The sequence below is a fragment of the Lepidochelys kempii genome, chromosome 1 (genome assembly GCF_965140285.1).
Source record: "Lepidochelys kempii isolate rLepKem1 chromosome 1, rLepKem1.hap1, whole genome shotgun sequence".
NCBI lineage: Eukaryota > Metazoa > Chordata > Testudines > Cheloniidae > Lepidochelys > Lepidochelys kempii.
In genome coordinates, this window is record NC_136380.1 from 111,555,840 (window position 1) to 111,572,987 (window position 17,148).

General features: G+C 45.7%; 1 pseudogene; it reads left to right on the forward strand.

The window, feature by feature from the left end:
• The first annotated feature begins 1,098 nt into the window (after window positions 1-1,098).
• Window positions 1,099-9,899, forward strand: LOC140896136 (E3 SUMO-protein ligase KIAA1586 pseudogene; annotated as a pseudogene).
• Window positions 9,900-17,148: the final 7,249 nt, after the last annotated feature.

Genomic DNA, 17,148 nt, shown 5'->3' on the forward strand with positions numbered 1-17,148 from the left:
TAATGCTTTTGCCAGGACCAGAGCAGGAATGCAGGTCAGAACTCCTGTAAAGAGTTAGTAAGCAATCTAGTTAGGTATGTGTTAGATTCTGTTTTGTTTAAATGGCTGATAAAATAAGTTGTGCTGAATGGAATGTATATTCCTGTTTTTGAGTCTTTTTTGTAACTTAAGGTTTTGCCTAGAGGGATGCTCTATGTTTTGAATCTAATTACCTTGTAAGGTATTTACCATCCTGATTTTACAGAGGTGATTCTTTTACTTTTTCTTTAATTAAAATTCTTCTTTTAAGAACCTAATTGCTTTTTCATTGTTCTTAAGATCCAAGGATTTGGGTCTGTATTCACCTATGCAAATTGGTGAGGATTTTTATAAAGCCTTCCCCGGGAAAGGGCGTGTAGTGCTTGGGGGGATATTTTCAGGGGGAGACGTTTCCAAGTGGGCACTTCTCCTGTTATTTTTGTTAGACACTTTGGTGTTGGCAGCATAAGGTCCAGGGACAAAAGGTAAAATAGTTTGTACTTGGGGAAGTTTTAACCTAAGCTGGTAACAATAAGCTTAGAGGGTCTTCCATGTAGGTCCCCACATCTGTACCCTAGAGTTCAGAGTGGGGAAGGAACCTTGACAGTGATTCTTTAAAAACAAGTTGCTAGCAGCTCCTTTGCCCTCTTAACAAGATGGGGAGCATACCCATGAGGGGGAAAAACTGAACACAAAATAACAGATTTCAGTTCCAAGAAGCCAGAGTGAGTTTTTTTTTTTAAGTGTTTAGTAAAACAATGTCATTTTAATGGAACTGGAGCTAGATGCCAGTCTCTTTAGGCCACACTTCAGACTAACAAAAATCCACTGGGGGAATCCAGTAGCACTGTGAGCCAAGACCTGTTTGACTTCTGGCCAGTCCCTACAGTCCAGGGTGGGCGAGGCTGATACAGAGGAAGGAACCTCTGGCAAGTATGCAGTTTGCTTTGATATTGCAGGGACACATCTGTTCATTTACTCTTTTATAATCATGCCAGAAGCAGTAGTGAAATAACCAAGAGAGGAAGAGTTACTATCTGCTTCTCATTCCCCTGGCTGTACAGTTAGGCAGAGGGGGCCATGCAGAACAGTTTATGTGCACTCGCATGTCCTGTGAATCCTCCGAAGAGATCTCGAGGAAACTTTCCTGGAGGTAAGTCTGCAATCTTCCTCCAAAGATTTCCGGGGAGGGCTGCCTTATTTCTTCTGCCATGGTAGGACACTTTTCCCACGCCAGTCAGCAATTACTTCAGCAGGCCCCAATGCAGCACACAGGCTAGCAGCATACGGACCCAGTCTGCAGCTGGATGCTTGCACGAGCTGTTACCCTCAGGAGTGAGATATCAGCTAACATCACCACTGCCTGTGGAAAACTGTTTTCCAGTATTCAGTTCAATTGTCCTATCCACATGTACTCTTGCCCGTGAGGTATCACCCCACCTTATTGTCCCCACTCACCCACTTCCCCTAGGCCGTACTCACCATAGCTGGGACTGCCACCATGCTCTATGAATCCCAAGGAGAAATGCGAATGTAGTGCTTTGAACTTGCGTGCTGAACTCAAGGGGAGTGAGTTCAGGATAGCAAGTTTCCATTTATCTTGTGAATGCACTCACAAGAGGACGTCTGTGCATCTTTGCAGCTGGAAATGTGGCCTTGAGGGTCTCTCCATCTACACCAGTGGAGCAGCTCAGCCAGATGAGGAGGAGGAGAAGTAGAGGAGGCAGGATGACTTGTTCCACGAGATCCTGCAAGCCTCTGGTGCTTCAGATGCCAAACACGGGGCTTGTAGGATCACCCAGTGGTGAGCTGGAGCTGGTATGCAGTGGTTCCTGGGAACCGGTTGCTAAATTTTGAAGCAGTTTTAGCCCTGGTCTACACTAGGACTTTAGGTCGAATTTAGCAGCGTTAAATCAATGTAAACCTGCACCCGTCCACACAATGAAGCCCTTTATTTCAACTTAAAGGGCTCTTAAAATCGATTTCCTTATTCCACCCCTGACAAGTGGATTAGCGCTTAAATCGACCTTGCCTGGCTCGAATTTGGGGTACTGTGGACACAATTCGATGGTATTGGCCTCCGGGAGCTATCCCAGAGTGCTCCATTGTGACCGCTCTGGACAGCACTCTCAACTCAGATGCACTGGCCAGGTAGACAGGAAAAGAACCGCGAACTTTTAAATCTCATTTCCTGTTTGGCCAGCGTGGCAAGCCGCAGGTGACCATGCAGAGCTCATCAGCACAGGTGACCATGATGGAGTCCCAGAATCGCAAAAGAGCTCCAGCATGGACCGAACGGGAGCTCCGGGATCTGATCGCTGTTTGGGGAGAGGAATCCGTGCTATCAGAACTCCGTTCCAGTTTTCGAAATGCCAAAACCTTTGTCAAAATCTCCCAGGGCATGAAGGACAGAGGCCGTAACAGGGACCCGAAGCAGTGCCGCGTGAAACTGAAGGAGCTGAGGCAAGCCTACCAGAAAACCAGAGAGGCGAACGGCCGCTCCGGGTCAGAGCCCCAAATATGCCGCTTCTATGATGAGCTGCATGCCATTTTAGGGGGTTCAGCCACCACTACCCCAGCCGTGTTGTTTGACTCCTTCAATGGAGATGGAGGCAATACGGAAGCAGGTTTTGGGGACGAAGATGATGATGATGATGATGAGGTTGTAGATAGCTCACAGCAAGCAAGCAGAGAAACTGGTTTTCCCGACAGCCAGGAACTGTTTCTCACCCTGGACCTGGAGCCAGTACCCCCCGAACCCACCCAAGGCTGCCTCCTGGACCCAGCAGGCGGAGAAGGGACCTCTGGTGAGTGTACCTTTTAAAATACTATACATGGTTTAAAAGCAAGCATGTGAAAGGATTACTTTGCCCTGGCATTCGCGGTTCTCCTAGATGTACTCCTAAAGCCTTTGCAAAAGGTTTCTGGGGAGGGCAGCCTTATTGCATCCTTCATGGTAGGACACTTTACCACTCCAGGCCAGTAACACGTACTCGGGAATCATTGTAGAACAAAGCATTGCAGTGTATGTTTGCTGGCATTCAAACAACATCTGTTCTTTATCTCTCTGTGTTATCCTCAGGAGAGTGAGATATAATTCATGGTCACCTGGTTGAAATAGAGTGCTTTTCTTCAGGGGACACTCAGAGGAGCCCATTCCTGCTGGGCTGTTTGCCTGTGGCTGAACAGAAATGTTCCCCGCTGTTAGCCACAGGGAGGGGGGAAGGTTGAGGGGGTAGCCACGTGGTGGGGGGAGGCAAAATGCGACCTTGTAACGAAAGCACATGTGCTATGTATGTAATGTTAACAGCAAGGTTTACCCTGAAAGAGTGTAGCCACTGTTTTATAAAATGTCTTTTTAAATACCGCTGTCCCTTTTTTTTTCTTCAACAGCTGCATGTGTTTCAATGATCACAGGATCTTCTCCTTCCCAGAGGCTAGTGAAGCTTAGAAAGAAAAAAAAACGCACTCGCGATGAGATGTTCTCCGAGCTCATGCTATCCTCCCACACTGACAGAGCACAGACGAATGCATGGAGGCAAATAATGTCAGAGTGCAGGAAAGCACAAAATGACCGGGAGGAGAGGTGGCGGGCTGAAGAGAGTAAGTGGCGGGCTGAAGCTCAAATGTGGCGGCAGCATGATGAGAGGAGGCAGGATTCTATGCTGAGGCTGCTGGAGGACCAAACCAGTATGCTCCAGTGTATGGTTGAGCTGCAGCAAAGGCAGCTGGAGCACAGACTGCCACTGCAGCCCCTCTGTAACCAACCGCCCTCCTCCCCAAGTTCCATAGCCTCCACACCCAGACGCCCAAGAACGCGGTAGGGGGGCCTCCGGCCAACCAGCCACTCCACCACAGAGGATTGCCCCAAAAAAAGAAGGCTGTCATTCAATAAATTTTAAAGTTGTAAACTTTTAAAGTGCTGTGTGGCATTTTCCTTCCCTCCACCACCACCCCTCCTGGGCTACCTTGGTAGTCATCCCCCTATTTGTGTGATGAATGAATAAAGAATGCATGAATGTGAAGCAACAATGACTTTATTGCCTCTGCAAGCGGTGATTGAAGGGAGGAGGGGCGGGTGGTTAGCTTACAGAAAAGTAGAGTGAACCAAGGGGCGGGGGGTTTCATCAAGGAGAAACAAACAGAACTTTCACACCGTAGCCTGGCCAGTCATGAAACTGGTTTTCAAAGCTTCTCTGATGCATACCGTGCCCTCCTGTGCTCTTCTAACCACCCTGGTGTCTGGCTGCGCGTAACCAGCAGCCAGGCGATTTGCCTCAACCTCCCACCCTGCCATAAACGTCTCCCTCTTACTCTCACAGATATTGTGGAGCACACAGCAAGCAGTAATAACAGTGGGAATATTGGTTTCGCTGAGGTCTAAGCGAGTCAGTAAACTGCGCCAGCGTGCCTTTAAACGTCCAAATGCACATTCTACCACCATTCTGCACTTGCTCAGCCTGTAGTTGAACAGCTCCTGACTACTGTCCAGGCTGCCTGTGTACGGCTTCATGAGCCATGGCATTAAGGGGTAGGCTGGGTCCCCAAGGATACATATATTTGCATTTCAACATCCCCAACAGTTATTTTCTGGTCTGGGAATAAAGTCCCTTCCTGCAGCTTTTGAAACAGACCAGAGTTCCTGAAGATGCGAGCATCATGCACCTTTCCCGGCCATCCCACGTTGATGTTGGTGAAACGTCCCTTGTGATCCACCAGAGCTTGCAGCACTATCGAAAAGTACCCCTTGCGGTTTATGTACTTGGCGGCTTGGTGCTCCAGTGCCAAGATACGGATATGGGTTCCGTCTATGGCCCCACCACAGTTAGGGAATCCCATTGCAGCAAAGCCATCCACTATGACCTGCACATTTCCCAGGGTCACTACCCTTGATATCAGCAGATCTTTGGTTGCGTGGGCTACTTGCATCACAGCAGCCCCCACAGTAGATTTGCCCACTCCAAATTGATTCCCAACTGACCAGTAGCTGTCTGGCGTTGCAAGCTTCCACAGGGCTATCGCCACTCGCTTCTCAACTGTGAGGGCTGCTCTCATCTTGGTATTCATGCGCCTCAGGGCAGGGGAAAGCAAGTCACAAAGTTCCATGAAAGTGCCCTTACGCATGCGAAAGTTTCGCAGCCACTGGGAATCGTCCCAGACCTGCAACACTATGCGGTCCCACCAGTCTGTGCTTGTTTCCCGAGCCCAGAATCGGCGTTCCACAGCATGAACCTGCCCCATTAGCACCATGATGCATGCATTGGCAGGGCCCATGCTTTCAGAGAAATCTGTGTCCATGTCCTGATCACTCACGTGACCGCACTGACGTCGCCTCCTCGCCCGGTATCGCTTTGCCAGGTTCCGGTGCTGCATATACTGCTGGATAATGCGTGTGGTGTTTAATGTGCTCCTAATTGCCAAAGTGAGCTGAGCAGCCTCCATGCTTGCCTTGGTATGGCGTCCGCACAGAAAAAAGGCGCGGAACGATTGTCTGCCGTTGCTCTGATGGAGGGAGGGGCGACTGATGACACGGCTTACAGGGTTTGCTTCAGGGAGCTAAAATCAACAAAGGGGGTGTCTTTACATCAAGGAGTACTTCAGGCAGGACTTCACGGAGGGTTCCAATAAGAAATGGTGCACCTAAGTTATTGTTCTTATTGGAACAAGGAGGTTAGCCTGGCCTCTGATTGATACATGGCTAGATTTACCTCGCTGCACCTTCTCTGTGAGTGACTGCAGTGTGACCTAGAGGAATGAGTCCCCTAGACAGGGGAGGAGGCAAATGAGTACAAAACAAATCTGGTCTATTTCTTGTTTTGATCCACTCCATCTATCTTTTACATCTTTGGCTGGCAGCAGATGGTGCAGAAGGACTGCATGCCATCCACATCTCATGGCTGCCCGGCAGAAGATGGTACAGTACAACTGCTAGCAATCCGTATCGCCTACCTGCTCACCATAAGACGGTTCAATAGGACTGACTGCAGGACTAAAGAGAATGACCTGGTCAAGTCACTCTAAATTAAGTCCCTGCGCCCATGTCTGTCCAGGCACTCCCAGCCGATGTGGCCAGGAGCACCTCGGACATGACGATGATGGCTACCAGTCGTGCTGTACCGTCTGCTGCCACAAGGCAAGGGGTTGCTGCTACTGTGTAGCAAAGCCGTACCGCACCCAGGAGACATAGGGTGACGGTTACCTGAGCGGGCTCCATGCTTGGCATGGTATGGCATCTGCGCAGGTAACTCAGGAAAAAAGGCACGAAATGATTGTCTGCCCTTGCTTTCATGGAGGGAGGGAGGGAATGGGGGCCTGACGATATATACCCAGAACCACCCGTGACAATGTTTTAGCCCCATCAGGCATTGGGATCTCAACCCAGAATTCCAATGGGCAGCGGAGACTGCGGGAACTGTGGGATAGCTATCCACAGTGCAACGCTCCGGAAGTCGACTCTAGCCTCGGTACTGTGGAAGCACTCCGCCGAGTTAATGCACTTAATGCACTTAGAGCATTTTCTGTGGGGACACACACACTTGAATATATAAAACCGATTTCTAAAAAACCGACTTCTATAAATTCGACCTTATTCCATAGTGTAGACATACCCTTAGAACCGGATGCTAAAAATTGTTAGGAAAACAAATGTTATAAAACGAATAATCTTAATCTTATAGAATAGTGTAGAAAATAATAGGGGAGGGGTTGGCAACCAGTGGCACACCTGCCAAAGGTGACAGGCGAGCCGATTTTTACCAGCAAGCTGCTGCCAGCCGGGGTCCGCTGGCCCCACTCAGCCCACTGCCTTCTTGGATGAACGGAACTGAGCGGGGCCGCTGGCTGGGACCCTGGCTGGCAGGAGCCAGCGGCCGGAACCCCATACCGGCGGCGGGTGAGCCGGTGCTGGTCTGGGGTTCTGTCCACCACCCCACTCAGCCCACTGCTGGACTGAATTTCCGGCCACCGGGCCCTTGCCAGCTGGGGTCCCAGCCATCGGCCCTGCTTAGCCCGCTGTCATTCTGGGGTTCCGTGGGGGGCTCATGTAAATGTAAAATTTATAACTGGCATGGGAAACCTTAAATTAATGAAGACTTGTAATATGGTGTACAAAATAAACTTCAAATGCAGAGGGACGTGGAATTCTAGCAGTTAAAGAGCCGTTTCTACAACAGATAGGTCAAGATTTATGTTGCTACGCGCGTGTGCATGTAACGTCATTGCAGGCTGCGACTCGGTCGCATCCAAGTTCGTCCTGATGAGAGACAAACGTCTTGTTTATTATGTTATTAACAGGGGTTGCACTTGCCTCGTTCGTGCACTTGCTCGACTGTTTTCTATACAATTCAACACGACCAGTGAGTCATAGTCGGTCTGTTTCATAGAATCATAGAATATCAGGGTTGGAAGGGACCTCAGTAGGTCATCTAGTCCAACCCCCTGCTCAAAAGCAGGACCCATCCCCAATTAAATCATCCCAGCCAGGGCTTTGTCAAGCCTGACCTTAAAAACTTCTAAGGAAGGAGATTCCACCACCTCCCTAGGCAACGCATTCCAGTGTTTCACTACCCTCCTAGTTTGTTTCTAGTAAATTGTGTGTGATATTTCAGTGTGTAATACTAACTGGACTGTTATTCGAAGACTAAAGTTTTCTATTCAATATTATTTACCCTTCATAATAAAACACCAGAAAAGCATTAGTGACTGGTTTTCCACTAAAATGACAGAATCATCGGTCAGTAGTTCTAGTAGTGAAAATAATAATTTAAATACTGAAAACGCCAATGACAATAATTTTGGTGATGAAAATATTTTAAATGTTGAATCATCTGAAAATGTGTCCGCAATGGAAGAGGATTTACATGACTGTGCAAATGTAGTACCCGATTGTTGGACTTCCGAGCAGGCACAATATTTTTTTAAAGAAATATAATGGCTTGATCATTGAAGGCAAAAACCTTGGCTGTTTCCACTGTTCAAATATGTCATGTTTGGGGGTCCTTGGAGGAAAATCTTGACACATTTCTTCGGAATGGCAAAAGTGTACTATTAAAGCCTCTGGAACTGATAAAAATGTTCAGCAAGCTTCATGAAGAAAAAAAATGAAGGAACATTTCGAATCAAGCTCTCATTTGAGAGTTATAAATATTTTAAATGAATCTAAAGATTCACTACAGTGATTGATAAAGTTACTGAAAAAAATAGCAATAACCAGCAAAATTTTCAACATAGTTTACAACTTAGTAAAAAGAAACCAACCAATGGCAGATATGGAGGATGAAGTAGAGCTACAAATTAAGAATGAAACCGATTTAGGGAACTGCCTACATTCTCGATTTTCGGCCATCAGAATCATAGAGCATATTGCTGAATCAATAAGAAAACAAATTTTTAGCAAAATCATTTAAAACAATTCAAAGATTTGTATTATTATTGATAAAGCTTCTACAATTTCAAGTAAAACTGTGCTTGTAATTCTCATAAAATGTGAATTACAAGATTCTTCACCAACAATTTTTCTCTATTTAGTGGAATTAGAATCAACAAAAGCAGAAAATATTTATAATGCTTTGAGAAATACATTAACCGATACAGGATTTGACACAGAATATTTAAAGAAAAATTTAATCGGATTTTGTTCTGATGGCTCGAGCACCATGCTTGGACATAAATCTGGAGTTGCTACAAGACTCATTCAAGGTTTTCCAAACATTATAATTTGGCATTGTTTGAATCATCAGCTACAACTGGCTTTAGATGATGCTATAAATGATATCAATGAAATAAGCCATTTCAAGATTTTTTGGACAAGATTTATGCAATTTTTCATCAGTCAAATAAAAGTCAGTTTTAACTTAAACAAGTTTCTGAAGAACTATATATTGAAATCATCAAAATAGGCTGTGTCTTTGGTCCACGATGGGCTTCTTGTAGCCTTAGAGCTGTCAAAACGGTCTGGAGAGCTTATCCAGCTCTTTATATTTATTTTTCCAAAAATAAGAAATTTTCTGGCATGGAAAAAAGATTGAAAAACAAAGAATTTTTAAAAGACTTGGCTTTAATGATTGATATTTTGGATGAACTTGCATTATTATCAAATTCACTGCAAGCGAGACAATTGAGTTTAACAAAGGCAGATAAGCTAATCAAATGAATGATTGATTTTTTTCATACAATTAAAAGATAGTTTTGGTACACATGAAAATAAAATTAATGAAATGATAGAAAGTGATGCTTTCAAATGCATAGAGTTTGAAGATAATGTAAGGTTTAAATCACAGCCACGAGACAAAGTAATAGAATGTATTATTGAAAAAATGAAGGCAAGATTATTAAACAAAAATCACATTAAATATAAAGAAGATAATTTAGGTCATTCTAGTAATACACCTAAAATAGTTGAATTATTCAATGTTATGGATCCCACTTCCTGGAATATTGAAGAAGTCAGGTTACCTTGGAAATCAGGAGAAGAAAAAGTGCATGAATTAAACAAATTCATAAAATTTGTAGTTGACTTAAATGATTTTCATGACTATGTAGAGAATAACATTCAATCAAAACATCTTCCTGATCCGGAAACAATAAGGAAAACAAAGCAAATTACGAACATAATTGCAATTAGTTCTGCAGAAGCAGAAAGAACTTTTTCGTTGACGAATATCATTTGTAGTGATAAAAGGGCGAATATAACAATTACACATATCTCAAGCTTTATGACCATCAATTTGTTGGGAAAACCACTAAGTTCCTGGAACCCAATACCATATGTTAAAGCATGGATGAGAAGTCATCGATCCGCATTAGATACCAGAGTTCGTATATCCAACACCAAAGATTATGGAGAAGATGATGAAGCCATTTGGAAATTACTACCTATTTAGTAATAAATAATGTACTTAAATATTCTTTAAAATATTGCTTGTTGCATTGTATACTTCAACATGAATATATTACACTTTTTATTTTTAATAACTTAAGTAGTTCACATGTAATATTTTAAAATACAAGAATAATAGGCATTTCATTCTTAACTATTAGCCTATGCTTACTCATACATCTTCTTTATATTTTCTTTTCAAATGTATTTTAAATTCATTTAAAAAAGCAATACAATACTTTGTTTCTATTGTAATAAACATGTAAAAATGTTTGTTTTTTATTGTTAAGTATGACTCCCAGTGACGCAATGCAGTGCCGCTTCTTATGGAAAAAGGTACAAAAAATACAGACTGTGGCACATCCCTTAAATCAGAACTTTTGATAGTGAACCGGTTGTTAAAATTTTGGCAGCTTATCACTGGGATCACCCTCACAGACGGCATGGGCGGGGATTGAGCAGAGAGGAGAAAGACACAGGAAAAGGAGAGAGATGTGCAGCAGGAGATGCTAGCGCTTCTCAAATGTCAGACAGAAATGCTGGAGACTCTTGTTGACCTTCAGATTCAACAGTCCCATGCTCGTCTCCCTCTGCAACCCATCAAGAACTGCATGCTGGGACCTCCCTACACACCCCTGCCACACATTCTACCTGCTGTCCGGGGCTGCTGCACAATCCCTATCACTCCATCCCAGGGGAGAGGACAGGCAATCACAGCCACACATACACTGACCTGTGAGAGACAAGGCTGATGTATGTGTTTGTGAAATGGATATGACTGTTCTTTCCCTTTCAAAGGTTCTTTTCCCTGTATTTATGAAGTTTCATTCAGTTATAAATATGTCTGTTTGCCTGGGTTTGGAATAAAACTTATGGAAGCTTAAGTAATCTATATTAGTTCACAATATATGCTGGCTTGGGCTGAAATAATTCAGATAGTAGCAATAGGGGCATTTGCAATGTTATATTACTACACACAGAGCACTCATTACAACAGGAATGGGCAAACTTTTTGGCCCAAGGGCCACGTCTGGGAATAGAAATTGTATGGCGGGCCATGAATGCTCACAAAATTGGGTTTGGGGGGGGTGAGGGCTCTGGGGTGGGGCCAGAAATGAGGAGGTCAGGGTGCAGGAGGGGGCTCCGGGCTGGGGCAGGGGGGTGGGGTGGGGTGGGGAGAAAGGCTCTGACTAGGGGTGCAGGCTCTGGGGTGGGGCTGGGAATGAGCAGTTTGGGGTGTAGGAAGATGCTCTGGGCTGGGACCAAGGGGTTCGGAGGGCAGGAGGAGGATCAGGGTTGGGGCAGGGGGTTGGGAAGGGGTGCAGGCTCTGGGGTGGGGTTGGGAATGAGGGGCTTGGAGTGTAGGAGGGTGCTCTGGGCTGGGATCAAGGGGTTCAGAGGACAGGAGGGGGTTCAGGGCTGGGGCAGGGGGTGGGGACGTGGCTCAGGGGTGCAGGGTCCGGGCGGCGCTTATCTCAAGCGGCTCCTGGAAGCAGTGGCCATGTCCCCTCTCTGGCTCTGACACAAAGACATGCCCAGGCGGCTCTGTGCACTGCCCCGTCTGCAGCTCCCACCCCTGCAGCTCCCATTGGCCACAGTTCCTGGCCAATGGGAGCTGCGGGAGCATCGTGCAGAGCAGAGCCCCCGGCTGCCCCTACGCATAGGAGCTGGAGCGGGACCATGCTGCTGCTTCCGGGAGCCGCAAGGAGCAGCCCCGACCCTGCTCTCCAGCTAGAGTACTGGAGTCGGGCAAGCCCCAGACCCCACTCCCCAGCAGGAGCTCAAGGGCTGGATTAAAATGGCTGGTGGGCTGGATCTGGCCCGTGGGCCATAGTTTGCCCACCCCTGCATTACAAAGTACATACTGGGGTGCAAAAAAAAAATTCCAGGTAGAATACACTACAGCAAAATAAATACTGTGGCTCACTATTAAAATGGTCTTTCAAAGCCTCCCTGAGCTGTATAGCAATAAAAATATTGCTCAAGCATGCAGGGGTGTAATCAGGAAGGCCAAAGCACAATTGGACTTGCAGCTAGCAAGGGATGTGAAGGGTACCAAGAGGGGGTTCTTCTGGTATGCTAGCAACAAGAAGGAGGTCAGGAAAGTGTGGGACCCTTACTGATCAGGGGAAGCAACCCAGTGACAGATGATCTGGAAAAAGTTGAAGTACTCAATGCTTTTTTCCTCGGTCTTCACAGACAAGGTCAGCTCCCAGACTGCTGCACTGGGCAGCACAGTATGGGGAGGAGGTGAGCACCCCACAGTGGTGAGAGAACAGGTTAAGGACTATTTAGAAAAGCTGGACATGCACAAGACCCTGGGGCTGGATGCACTGCATTTGAGGGTGCTGAGGGAGTTGGCTGTTGTGATTGCAGAGCCATTGGCCATTATCTTTGAAAACTCGTGACAATTGGGGGAGGTCCCAGACAATTGGAAAAAGGCAAATATAGTGCCCATCTTTAAAAAAGGGAAGAAGGAGAATCTGGGGAACTTCAGACCGGTCAGCCTCACCTCAGTCCCCAAAAAAATCATGGAGCAGGTCCTCAAGGAATCCATTTTGAAGCACTTGGAGGAGAGGAAGGTGATCAGGAACAGTCAAATGGATTCACCAAGGGAAAGTCATGCCTGACCAACCTGATTACCTTCTATGATGAGATAACTGGCTCTGTGGATATGGGGAAAGTGGTGGACATAGTATACCTTGACTTTAGCAAAGCTTTTGATACGGTCTCCCACAGTATTCTTGCCAGCAAGTTAAAGTAGTATGGATTGGACTCCTGGACTATAAGGTGGATAGAAAACTGGCAAGATTGTCAGGCTCAATGGATAGTGAAAAATGGTGCGATGTCTAGTTGGCAGCTGGTATCAAGCAGAGTGCCCCAGGGATTGGTCCTGGGGCCAATTTTGTTCAACATCTTCATTAATTATCTGGATGATGGGATAGATTGCACCCTCAGCAAGTTTGCAGGTGACACTAGACTGGGGGGAGAGGTAGATATGCTGGAGGGAGGGATAGGGTCCAGAGTGACCTAGACAAACTGGAGGATTGTGCCAAAAGAAATCTGATGAGGTTCAACAAGGACAAGTGCAGAGTCCTGCACTTAGGATGGAAGAATCCCATGCACCGCTACAGGCTGGGGATCAACTGGCTAAGCAGCAGTTCTACAGCAAAGGACCTGGGGTTTACAGTGGATGAGAAGCTGGATCTGAGTCAACAGTGTGCCCTTGTTACCAAGAAGTTGGTGCTGGTCCTGCTTTGAGCAGGGGGTTGGTCTAGATGATCTGCTGAGGTCTCTTCCAACCCTAATCTTCTATGATTCTATGTCCTGCCCACTGCCCAGAGTCACAGTCCTTCATAGCAAGACATGATTAATGGCCCTTCACACTTGCATCACAGCAACCCCCATTGTGGATTTCCCAGCTCCAAACTGATTTGTGACTGATCAATAGCAATCTGGCATTGCATGTTTCCATACAGCAATTGCTACTCACTCCTCCACTGTCAGTGTAGATCTCATTTTGGTGTTGCTACACTGGAGGGCTGGGACGAGCTCCATACGCACATCCAGTAATGTGGACTTACGCATCTGAAAGTTCTGCAGCCACTGCTCCTCATCCCATACCTGCATAATGATGTGATCCCACCATCAGTACTTGTTTCTTGGGCCCAGAACTGGTGCTCCAGCATCTGCAGCTGCTCTCTGAATGACGCCAACAACAACTCAAACCCTAACTCTGGTGAACGACCCTCCTCTATAGTAGCCTGAGTTTCCCCCAGAACATCAGTGTGTGAAATTGGTCCAACTTCTCCAGATTGTGGCATTGTCCCCTCCAGCCATGGAAGTTGCCAAGCCAAGCTGTTTGCTCTGTGAGAAATTTGAAAAATTCAGCATGGTGAGAAATATTTTACTCTGCCTCTGGGCAATGGCAGCCTGGCTTCACCAAGCCGTTCCACGATAGTTCAGCTAGAGCAGCTTTGGCAGGTGCTGTCGGAAAGGCAAAAAACCCTTTTTGCTTCTGCGAGAACATAGGATTTTAAAAGCTGTCTTGTAGTCTGACTTAGAAGGTGGCAACTGCTGTCGGTGCTCTAACCTCTGTCTTGTCTAGTTAAATGGTCACAGGTCAACTGCATACCACAGTGACCTATAAGAATGGCTGGGAGATCTCAGTGGTCATGGGAAAGAAATGCTCATGATAATCCACTGGGCAGTCAATGGAATGGTCCATTGAGCTGTGCAGTGGGACTAGTGTAATAAGTGTTTATGTGAAAAGCTATGTGATACCTTGCTTTGACTGTTCTGAGCCATAGAATAGCCCTGCCTGTCTCAGTCTCCATGGCATTCTCAGACTTTGGTCCATAGATACGTCCCTAGGCTGGGCGCTGGCTAGCCATGACATTAGCTCACCCTACCTAATTCTGTCTACTGAACTGCAATATCCCCCTATATCTCCCCAGTCTGAAGTAAATCAAAAGCTATTCACTCTCCTCAGATCCACTCTGGCTCAAGCGCTGACTTATCTTGCAGCACTAATTCCTCCCCATCTGTCTTGGGCTTCCATCTGGATCATTCATCTGCTGTTTCCAAACCTGATGATGGGCTCTGCCAACAGTTGCCCTTCCTCAAGGGCTTTGAAAAAATCAGGGGGAGGGCTTTCTGTTTCAAAGCTGGCACAGCTCAGAAATGGGTTTCAGAAATACCATTTTGCTGAGCTGTCTTAAAGCAGAATTGAAGGTAAAACCATTTATTTAATAGGAATGCTGACCGGTGCTCCTATAGTTTGTCAGATGGATACAAATACGATCATCAGGAATGTTCTAAAATATTCGTTTCCTTACATGTATTTTAAGTTATCTGACATGTTTACAAGGAACAATTTTTGACTAGCCTTCAGTTGAAGGTATGGGCTACGTTTAAGTGGATTGTTCTAATGGGTGCTAATAGCTAGCTAAATTCTGCCCTTAAATAGGTGGATGTTTTTAAAGAATTTATTTTACAGCTCTAGTATGAAGAGGTGCCCTGCATCTCTCTCCGTTTTCCTTGGTTGTCCTGTGCTGCTCTATTAGAGTACTGCTCCAGTAGTAGCCTGCTGGGCGTCATTAGCCTGGTCTGGTATGCCCCTCTTCTGTTGTCACTGATTCCATGCTTGTTGATAACTTCCTCTGCAGTCTCGTTGGTTGTTTCTCTTAGAGTGTAGTTCTACTGTAAAAAGCATGGCTCTCTAAAACGGCAGGTAGGGTTCCATGCTGTTTCGGTCTCAATGATTCAAGATCAAATGTTCTATCTGCCTGGCCTGACAGTGCACCCAGGGCTCTGAAAGTCAAGCTGGGTTTTCTGGTGTGTGCATCACCACCAATAATGGCTTGTACTCTGCTGAGCTGGTGGGGGCTGGCGTGTGGCGGGGGGAGGAATAGGCAATGGAAGAGAGTCTCAGATTTTATTTAAAATAAATAAAGCAAAGTTGCCATTTTCAAACCTGGGTGCCCAAAGTGAGGTGTCTAAATCCATATTTAGGCAGCTAAATAGAACTGGCCTTATTTTCAAACCTGATCAGTTCTCAGTCAATTTCTCATTGATTTCAATGGGAGCTGGGTTTGCTCTGTGCCTTTGAATACCAGGCCCACTTACATTTAGGTATCAAATACTGATTTAGGCACCTAGCCAAAGGAGACTTACTCACTTCAGGAAGCTGGGGAGACTCCTTCACAAACTAGCCATCTAGCCCATGACCAGAGAAGAGCTGCTTCCACCAATACCCTCCTGCCCCCAGCCAGCCACCCTTGAGCCAACTCTCCCTGTCACCACTTCTTTATTGTGAGGAGCAGATGCCAGATAGAGGAGCCACCTCGTGGTACACCCAGGAGTTACTGGGGTAAGGAAACATGGTGGGTCTAAAGGTGTGGGGCCCAAGATTGGGAGGTGGAAGAATTGATGTAGTTGGGAAGGACATTATGGAATTAAGGGATATTTCTCGAGGGGAGAATGTTAAATTGATGAATTGGGGTGGGGTGAGGGGAGGCACCAAAGTTTTTTACCCAGAAAATGTCTTGTACCGTTGATTGAGATGGGAAGATTTTAGAGGGAGCCCATTGTTTACATTTTTGTAGCACATTACTGTCCTTTTAGTAATAAAAAGAACATCTGCAAGCCAAATCCTAGCCTCAATCACACCTGTGCAAACCCAGTGGGGAGGGAACCAAGGGCAGAATCTGGTCCTGCGGTTGGAACAACAGGCAGGTTGACCCATGAGCCAGAACAGAATCCAGCTCACTCTTCTACAACTGAAATATCACTAAAGTCAGTGGATCATACTCAGATTGTGCACAGTGAGACTAATAACTCGTTTATAATTAAGTAATAAGGTGCCTTTTTTACAGACATGCTTCGCTTGGTCGTTCAGTAAGGTTTGTACTATTGTTTACCTGTACATTTATTCACCTGCCCATTCACGCCTGCCAGCGCACAATCAGCTGAAAATGCTTGGTCACGTCATGGCTACCTTTACGTGAAACAAAAAACTCTGCATGAACTAGCGATGGACTCAGACTGGCGTGACAGCAGAAACAAACCTTTGTCCTTAACTTCAGGAATTATTTTCTTCCAAAGGCTACACATATTTAAATGAATGTTGATATACATAAATGTACTAAAAGCTTTGTGTGTAAAAGACCCACTCTCAGCAAAAAAGAAGAGTGATTTCTGCAAAGAGCAGGGTAAAAAATGGAGAGTGAAAAACAGCTTCTTGTTCTTTCTCTTATACCTCTGTACAAACAAAATTAAATCAACAGAAATCAATGGCATTATTATGGATTTAATTCAGTGTAACTGGAACCAAAATCTGATCTTGATTGTCTGCTCTTTAAGAATGATTTATATAACAGAGTTAGAACCTTGAAACCATTTCAGAAGCAGGAACTTCTTTATCCACAATGTAGTGCAGCTGAATGATCAGACCTCTGGAGTCTTAAAGTGATGGGATGGAGTCACGTATAGAAAACAGACTACACTTTGCTGGATAGAAACATAGGTGTCAAGGTTCCTCTCCCACTCTGAACTCTAGGGTACAGATGTGGGGACCTGCATGAAAACCTCCTAAGCTTATCTTTACCAGCTTAGGTCAAAACTTCCCCAAGGTACAAAATATTCCACCCTTTGTCCTTGGATTGGCCGCTACCACCACCAAACTAATACTGGTTACTGGGGAAGAGCTGTTTGGACGCGTCCTTCCCCCCAAAATACTTCCCAAAACCTTG